At 38.7% G+C, this 9190-nt stretch overlaps 1 long non-coding RNA gene across 2 annotated transcripts in view; it reads left to right on the top strand.

Annotated features, from left to right (window-relative positions):
* The first annotated feature begins 3038 nt into the window (after nucleotides 1–3038).
* LOC118243736 (uncharacterized) overlaps nucleotides 3039–9190 on the top strand; it is a 59935-nt gene continuing 53783 nt past the window's right edge. For both annotated transcript variants that reach the window (XR_004777307.1, XR_004777306.1), the window contains exons 1-2: nucleotides 3039–3149; nucleotides 8724–8878. This is a non-coding gene — a long non-coding RNA (uncharacterized LOC118243736). The remainder of the gene's footprint in view (nucleotides 3150–8723; nucleotides 8879–9190) is intronic.

Here is a 9190-nt window from a genome sequence, read left to right as displayed (position 1 = left end):
AAGTGACACCCACTTACTGTATGAGGAAAGCTGTTTTCCATGACCAGATGTCTGCATTGCCTAAGTTAGGAGGACAGACTCCTAACTAAGGTAAATATTCTATTTACCTATACTAAGGTAAATATTCTGTGTGTGAATATTCTGGGAGTAAATCCTCACTGTGAAATATCTTCAGGAAAAGCATTGAAGATTCTTACCAGTGGAAGAACTCAGGTGTGAGGATAAATAAGAATTAGAAAACGTCAGGTTTTATGAAGAGAGCCAGATGATGGCAGCATAGAATGCAATAGAAGACTGAGAAAATTCCTGGGTTAAGTAGCAACAGAACTGCCCTTGAAAATGGAGTCAGAGTTCAACCTTTCCATATCATCCTCCACTTTAGCAGTGGCTTTTGAAATATAGGGCTATGGCTCTGGGAAGGAGAAAAGAAAACAATGATTGTGTTCTGTGTACATGTGCTGATCTTTCATAAGCTATGCAATAAATCAGCCCAGAAATCTTTCGTGTGGCATCAGTGATAAATAGTTCTGCTTCATCCTTTCAGATCCAGAAATCTCGTCTCTTTTCCTTAGCAGTATAAATTCTTCTAGCTAGTCGTATGCTCTACAAATTCTACCTTGCTAATTCTTGTCATGAAAACTAATCTGTAACTACTGCAGTCTCTAAGGCAATTCAAAATACACCTCTAGATATAATGAGAAATACAAGCCACATGCACATTATTATTTTAAACAAAAAGCTTAACAACCGATGTCTGAATCAGAGATGATTGACTTGGTCACCTAACAAACATAATGCCTGCTTTGGTCACTTAATAAAGAAGTGCTGTCTGTGGCAAAATCCTGTGTCTTACTGGAGGCACTATTTGATGGCATTGGCAAAGGACAGGGTAATCACCATGCAGACGCTGTTTGCTCTAGATCTGCTGGTTGTATTGGCCACCAGAGCAGGAGTTCAGTGTTTAACCATTCAGAATTGCTTCTATAGAGGTAGCCACACAGTCTCAGGGGATGTAAGGCTGTGGCAGAGTACTTTCAGGAACATGAAGTGCTATGAGATAGTGAAACAACACAAGGTTCCCTCTATGCTGGTAGCATTTGGAAATGGAATTATAGCTACGCATGATGGTAATTCTCAGTTTTGGGACAGATTCTGAAAGCCAAGTTACTCCAGTGGTTTTATTTTCATTTTTATTGACTCTGATCCTCTCACAAACACATAGAAATAGTTTAATGGTTAAGCAAAAGATAAATAGCTGCAATGTACTTTAACATTGAATGCTCTTATGTCAGTATAGAATACTGAATTAATGCTCATTAAATCTGCAAACTACCCAATTTCCTAGGGGTGTAATTTGAAATTCCAAGAACATGGGTAATTTACACTACTGAACATTTTAGATTCAAGTGTTTTCTGTCATGGCAAACTCTCTCATTGCTTCTGGGACAGGTCTGGCCCTACAGATCTCAGTTATTTTGCATTTCACCTTAGTCTGTAGAGCTGACTCTTTTGCCTGCACTTCCTGCCATCTGAAAAGGAGGCAGTCTCCTATATGCATTAAGAATTTTTAGGCCCTGCTTCACTGGATTACTCCAAAAAACTCAAAGACGGTAAATTTTTTTTTCCTTATATTTGTGTAAGGATCATCCCATGTACTGTGCTTATTATACGTTTCCACACCAACACCTGCCAAAGACAAGATTCTGATTTGTTCAGCTTCCATTAGTTGTGGTAGTGAGAATTGGAGCTAGAAAAAAGGAGACAAAGATAGATATACCCTTGTAAAACCTATTCAGGGCAGCTCAGTGTTATGGCAAAAGGGCAGACTTCAGAAGAACTTTAACTCCGTTCCTGTCCTGAGAGATCAAACAGATAACAGATATCTGATGGGCTTCTCTGGCTCATAAAAGCAAATTCAAACCATTCAGTAGCACCCATGAATGATGTCTGGAATTCCCATTGACAGAGAAGCTAAGCCCTCATCTAGTGTATGTGCAAAAAAAAAAGGGGAAGGGGGAAATACCTTAATGGAAAAAAAGATACCTGCTGCTACTTGCTCTCCAATGCAAACTAAAACCAGACCTTGCCAACAGGGACAAATTGCTTGATATCCATACAGCACTTCGAAGATCTGAAGTAGTTTAAGTGTTATTATTATTATTTTTACTAGGGCAGCTAATATTGCTCTTCTAAATATATTGGAGTTTTATCTTTAAAATGTATTAAAAAAGGCTTGAGTGAAACTTTTCTGGAAAAGAATGAATGATGTGGTTCTTCTATCAACACAGTAATAAAGCATTTGCAATTAGACCCTGTACTTTGTATAGGCTTGGAGGAAAGGAATTTCTGAGTCAGCATGTGGTGCCATTAAACATATTTAAACGTAGCTTAATAATAGTCTTTTCACATCCTTTTAGTGCATGTGACTCTTATTTTAAAAATAAAAAAAGAAAATTGTTCCTGGGGTTTGAATGCACTATATTCATGCTATTCTGCATCTCTGATTACAAGTACTACAATCAGAACGGTGAACAAAATGGGACCGTGAAAATGGGCATCATAATTGTGGAGTGATACTGCTAGTGTGCATTTTCTAGGAATGCCAATTAGGTGCATGTCAGGGGTAAGCACACAGAACCTCAATATATAACTGTGCTGCTGCCCTCAGAGATGTGCGTTTCTATTCATGAAATCTTTGCTATCTTTTCTAACCCATAATTTTCAAGACAGCAAAGTATCAGTGTTCGTGCTGTACAGTCTGTGCTGTTATTCCTTCAAAGCGAACAGGAATATCCTGACACTGTATCTTGCCACAGTTCATTTTAAGCATTTGAACAGCTCCAAGGAAACACCTTGCTCCTACTTTGTAGCTAGTTTAATATGCAAAAGTTTTGCAGCTGTCACTTGGCTATGCTTAAAAATGTTGCACTTTTGGTTACAAAAGGTTCCTTGTGCTGGCTTAAGGACAAGACCTGTTGGCTGATTATTATAGAATCAATAATACTGTCTTTATGTTTTATCCTTTCTAGGAAGTGGAGAATCACTGTGGCTAGGTTATGAGGCTAAACATGAGTGCTGTGATTTTGTGTGACCAGGCCTGAATTACTGCAGGTGGAGGAGAGCAGTTCTTAGAAAGAGAAAATCAAAAGGTAGGATATGACAGCTGAACTTCCTGGCTTCTATGAAAACCCTCAACATAAAATCCCTTTAAATGAAACTCCATTTCCTGTTTCATTTTAAGTGCAGTGAACAATTCTATAGAAAGTTCTTCTGGGAGCTCTACAAATATACTGCAAAAATTAAACTATGTTGTATGTCTACTATCTCTATTCATTTGATTTGGTGCGCAGCTTGTAGAATTGCTTTCTTACAGCACATAAACATAACATGAATACACCTACAAGAGATAAGGCAGACTCTGGGATGAAACAAAGCATCAGTCTGGAAGTGGTAGAATGTGACTAAAGAAAGTGACATTTTTCAGTAATAGACTTTACTAAGAAATTTCATGTTGTTTCATTTGAAAATTAAATGCTGACTATTTTCTTTGTTGACTCTGATGCATACTGCACTCTATCATGCGCTCTTTTTCCTACTGTTCATTTTTCCCAGGAAGGACAGAAAGAAAATTTTATAGAATTTGAAACAACTGCTTTTTCTTGATAATTCTAACTTGTGTAGTGATATACATGACAGTACCAGAAACTGTCCAGAACCTCTCAAACTACCACCTAATACTAAATATAAAAAAATAGTATAACTTTTCTTGGCCACATTACTTTTTTGGGCATTGTGATTAAGGTGATGCATACACATTCACTGTATATATGTACAGTAAGTCTGCAAAACTAATATTGTTATACACTTAGTCTTATGTTCTGTTTTCAATGTCCTATATATTTGCAGATCATTTTAACAGTATTGCATTTATCAAATGGAAGAAGCTAGCTTTAATAAATTATTGCTTCCCATATAGGATCAAATTGTGCAGATTAAAACTGATTTGTAACTAAAATTTGTCAATCTATATTCCTCTCACAGTTTCAGTTAGCTATGACTTTATTCTTCACAACTAGTTCCGAGTTATTTCATAGCATTACTGTGTGCTGTTAAGTATTTGCCAAGTTTTACCCCAAAGGTATTTGCATTTCAGTTCTGAGTAAAATTCTTCCTGTACAGTGGGTGATTTGCAAGGTGCTTTGTGATATTTGGTGATAAAAGGTGCCATGTAAATTATCTTTACTACCACATGGCCTGTTCGTGTTCCCAGTTCAAATCTGCTGGGAGAAATCTCTTGGCAAAATCAACATAAGCACATCTGGTCCACATGCAGCCTATGACAGAAAATTCTTTTGTTTTGATTAGTCCTTCCATGGAAGTTCAAATGAATTAGATGTAAGAGGAAGAAACAAAGTTTCTCAAAAATGAAAACCACTCTACAACGTGTTTGAGATGTGCCAGAAGCTGTTCTCAGTAGGAACAAACATAGCAGATTTTAAATTGGCTTGGTCAGAGTGAAAATCACTTGTAAGAGCACTGTTTACAAACCATCTGGATTTTCGGGTCAGTATTTTCCTGCAGAAACACTCCAGACACTGCATATTCAAGCAGAACATAATAGATTTACTAGGTTCTTCATTTCCTCTGTTGCTGACCACCGGTGTGCAGATACAAAAATAAATGATGACTGTTGGTGCAGCTACATTCTGTGCTGCTTTCAGGTGAGGGAAACAAATAGTCTTACCAGTGGGATATGCTGATTGTCGTGTCTGCGATGCAGGCAGTTTCCTTCTACTGCTTACAGAAAAGCATGCCAAATTTGTGTCAGTGTTTCTTTCCATTGCAGCCTCTTGTAATCTGAAAACATTTTCAAAATAAAAATGACAATGCTAGTGAGAATGAACTTTGACAGCAGTATAAGGAAATATGTGGGAGGAAGCACTCTGTGCAGAATTTGAAAGAAAATCCAATTCCACCTCCAGTCCTGCAAGATGTGGTATTGGACCAAGGACTTTCAGTGTACAGTCTAATTCATGCGTGGTGAGAATAGTCCCTTCTGGTGCATTCAATATTAATACTCCAGGGTTTTCTCCATCTGTTGTCATCTATGCTTAAAGTATAACCTCTTTGAGGCAGGAAGGTAATTTTTTTTTCATGCATTTACTGTGCCTAGCACAATCAGACACTATTACGGAGATATGTTCACTACTGTAGCACAAGTAACATTTTTTTCCTTGGAGAAGTTACTCTGATGAAGGAATAATATCACTTCTATGTTTATAATCTACTTCCTAAAAATATATGTATTGTTGTAACTGAGTGCAGATATAAAAGTTACCTCAATAGTTTAATGAAAGTCTAGATTTTCAGGTAATATAAGTTGTGGAAATCCAATGACAAATTAAAGTACAAATTTACCAAACAGCATCAGCAGAAGAGACTTTCTGTACTGTTAGGAAGATAAAAGCAATAATCACCCATAGTGAAGGTACGAAAAAGAAACTGGGCTTCCTGATGACTCTCAGCTCTGATGGATTAACATGATTTATAAAGCATAAACCTGCTACCTCTGCCCAAGCAGAAGCCCCTGCTTCTCTGTCCCTGAGCACAAGGAAGCTGGACTGCATTTCTAGAGCCATGTTAGGAGGAGCATTCTTATCTGTAATCCTTCTGCAATAAAGAAGGTAACTCACATGAGTGTATTGGTGTGGGTCTACAGTGTTTAAGATGAAATGTTTGTAAGTCAGGCCTATTAATGACTGGAATGAACTAGCAAAGAGTGTGATGGACTATCCATCCTCCAAGTCTAAACTGAACGGTTGTTGGTTTTGAAGAAGTTCTTTGGGCTTCTAAATATAAAATTAGAGGATTTAATGACTCTTTGTGGACCTTATGTGTTAATAATATTAAAAGTTTATCAAGTGGCAAGAAGTAGGTACATAAAAGGAAGATCCTGTCTCTATATAGCAACTTCTATATAGAAGAAAATTTAATCTGAGACTGCCTTTTTTCTTCCTGGTATTGACTATTCCCAACAATTAACGAAAAACTGTTATTTTTTAGCTTATTAATAGGTCACATATAAGAAATAGATTAGACTCATGTTTGCGTATTTATTTATCCTTTATTGTCCTGTTAACAACTCACACTTTGAGCAATGAGCAGTGAGCAGTTTTCTAGCAGGGAGTGCTGGAAAGCCAGATGAATGATGTCTGGCTTGTTTGTTACTCTGTTGAAGTGCATTTTGTTTGGCATCAGAGGGGAAGAATTACATTATCATTGGGAGAAACGAAGATGTGGCTTTGCATCTTTTGGATGATGAACATCTCTTTCAAATATGTTTCATAAAATATTTTGTACTGGAAGAGCTTTGGTAAAAGTGCTTTTTCAAAGGAAGACTGCTTGAAGGAATTAGGAAGACAGTTGGGAAATACAATTTTCCTCCAGGAAAACATTCAAGTAATTTTTTTCTTTAAAGATTTTTATTTTTCATCCCGAGTTAAGATAAAAAGCCGCTAGTCTGCAGTCTCTCTGGGAGTAAAAATGATGTTTTAGGAGAACCTGGCTGGAAATTTCAGTTCACCTTTAGCTGCTAAGAGGCAATACAGCCACCTCTTTGGAACTGCTGTATTTTTCAAAGTCCATTCAGTTCTTCCAGGAAAGCACTTTTTAGCTGATCATGTATTTCTTTCCTCATAATTTTGACCAGCTTAAATAGTTTGCCAGACATGGATGTGATTATGTATGTGAGTGGAAGATTGCAATGACTCATTACACTAAGGAGAATTCAATTCCAGCTTACTCAGACTGCAAGGGATCACACGCATTTCAGCCAACTGCTAAAAGGAATTCACTTCTGCTAGAAGGAAAAAATATCACACTTTTGGTCAAAGAAAAATAGCAAACTGTTGTCTTAGAGCAGTGCAAGTTTCATTTAACTGGATCCCAGAAAATGCCCTTTGTCCTGAATTTTCTCTTTATTGTGTGTCTGTACTGGTGTCTGTGGCAAGGTGCTAGCTACATGGCTGGTGGGTTCTGGATGGTTCCAGAAGCTTCTGGCCACTTCCATCTAGTTCCAGATGGTTCCAGAAGGTTCTGGCCACTTTCAGCTAGTTCTGGATGGTTCCGGATGGTTCCAGATGGTTCTGGAACCACTGTGGAACCGTACCCCTGTGGGGCACAGCAGATCCTGCTGGTGCCTCTGTGAAAACATGTTTAAGAAAGGAGAAAATGCCAGCCAGGCAGTGAGGGGTGAGGACAAAAGTGTGAGGAGCAGCCCTGTGAGAAGCCAGGTCCGAGAAGGGGGGCAGGAGAAGGGCTACAGGTGTCTGAGCAGTCTCCCTCATGGCCTGTGGAGACCCCACGCCAGAGCAGGTCCTGCAGAAAGTAACGCAGAGGCTGTCCCTCAGGATCCTTTCCATGCCCCTGAGGTGGGGCAGGCCTGTGCTCTCTCCCACATGCTTCAGAAAGATGGCTCCGACCCTGAGGAGATTTGTGAGTAGGCAGGGTTTGGCCCTCTGCCTCTTCCCGGGCATGTCAAGAAAACTGGTGTTGGGCCGGATGGCCCAACCAAGCAACTTCAAGCAAAATAGTGTTTTATAATCTAAAGTGCCACAGAAAAATAAGAGACTTTTTCTCCTCACAAAGCTCCCTATATATTTACTTGTTTTTTTCCAGTGTGTGTTTAGAACATTAAGATCAAATTTATTACTCACCTGAGTGTATCTTATTTGACACAAACAGGGACTGCCGAATCAGGTCCTCATCTGAATTATTTAGTGTAAATGTGTATAAATCAGGGACTAAATCAATTACAGGCAGCAGAGATGAAACAGAATCCTTTTGTCTTTCAGTGAAAACAGTGAGAGCTCTCTCTCACACTCTTTGACACTTTTTTCTTTTTCTTTTTTAATTAGAGTTTATAGCAACTACTTGTACCCTTGGCAATTTAACTGAACTTAACCAGACTGAGATCTTATCAGGTTTTAATTGTGTGGTTCAAGCATTATTAAAATAAGCCATCAAACAGCCCAGAAAACACAATCCCATGTACCTCAGTGCATGGGGTTCATAAAGACATGTAATCCCTAAATGACAGAGCACAAATTAGTCTATGTTGGGTGCATAAACATAGAAAAAGTTGTCCTATGGTAATACACAATCATAAAAAACAAACAAATGAACAAACAAAACAGTTCTCTAAATATTCAGGTTTTATTTTGCATCTGACAGATCATCTTCATCTTCAACCTACCCCTCTTTACCACATTTTTGATCAGTTAGAGACATTATGTAACTCAGTGTCATGTAGCCTGGGGCATTTGCACATGGACGTGGGTATGCCTCTGCAGGGTAGACTGGTCTGATTGCAACTTGTAAATTCACAGTGTAGGCAAATTGTTATGTAACTGCAATAAGATGTCTAATCTCCCTTTGCCCACAGCTGTCACACATGGCTAGATTCATGGTGAGTACAAAACAGTTAGGTTGAAGGCAGTAGAAATTATTCTGCTCTGTACCAGCTGAGAGTCCAGGCCACAATGTATAAGGAAATCATAAAGCTTCTGCTTTGGTTTCTGATTTTTTCTGATATTTCAGTGTTTAGTGTGTACATATGTGTGTACAGTTAATCCCGATTCTATGTTTGGATAAAAATATCTTTTCTATCAATTTGCACATATATATAATGTTGAAAAGTTACTCTTGCTTTCTTTTCTTGCAAGTTGGAAACCAAGGAAAGGTGTAAGAATCCATTTGTTATTTGGATGGTTGATGGAGACATATGAACCTGAAAGAAAATGGAGTGGACAGGGCTCTGGTGGCCACTGAGGCTCTTTGGGTTTATCAAGAGGCTTGGTGATTCCTGGAGCATTGTGAGGTGAGTGTTTTCCAATGCCACTCGCTAGTATTCGCGTTATCACTGTGACAGTGAGCCTTTGAGCATGAGACTGCAGGATGCTGACTGCTAACACATTAGCCAGCTTGCTGAAGAAGGGTTCATACCAAAGAAGTGTTACAGCAGCACTCAGGGAAATTGTACTGCAAATGTCCTAGAGAAACTGTGAAGAGTGTGGGTTTGGGGCTTGGCCCAGGCTGTCTGTGGTCCTCTTCCAGCTGTCTGTCAGGGTAGTGATAGATGGGAATGCCTTAGGCAGTCTGCATGGCACTGTTCCCCCAGGTACTGTGTGCA

The sequence above is a fragment of the Cygnus atratus genome, chromosome 8, assembly GCF_013377495.2.
Source record: "Cygnus atratus isolate AKBS03 ecotype Queensland, Australia chromosome 8, CAtr_DNAZoo_HiC_assembly, whole genome shotgun sequence".
NCBI lineage: Eukaryota > Metazoa > Chordata > Aves > Anseriformes > Anatidae > Cygnus > Cygnus atratus.
The sequence above is the reverse complement of the archived record's forward strand: the minus strand, read 5'-3'. Positions and strand labels throughout refer to the sequence as shown.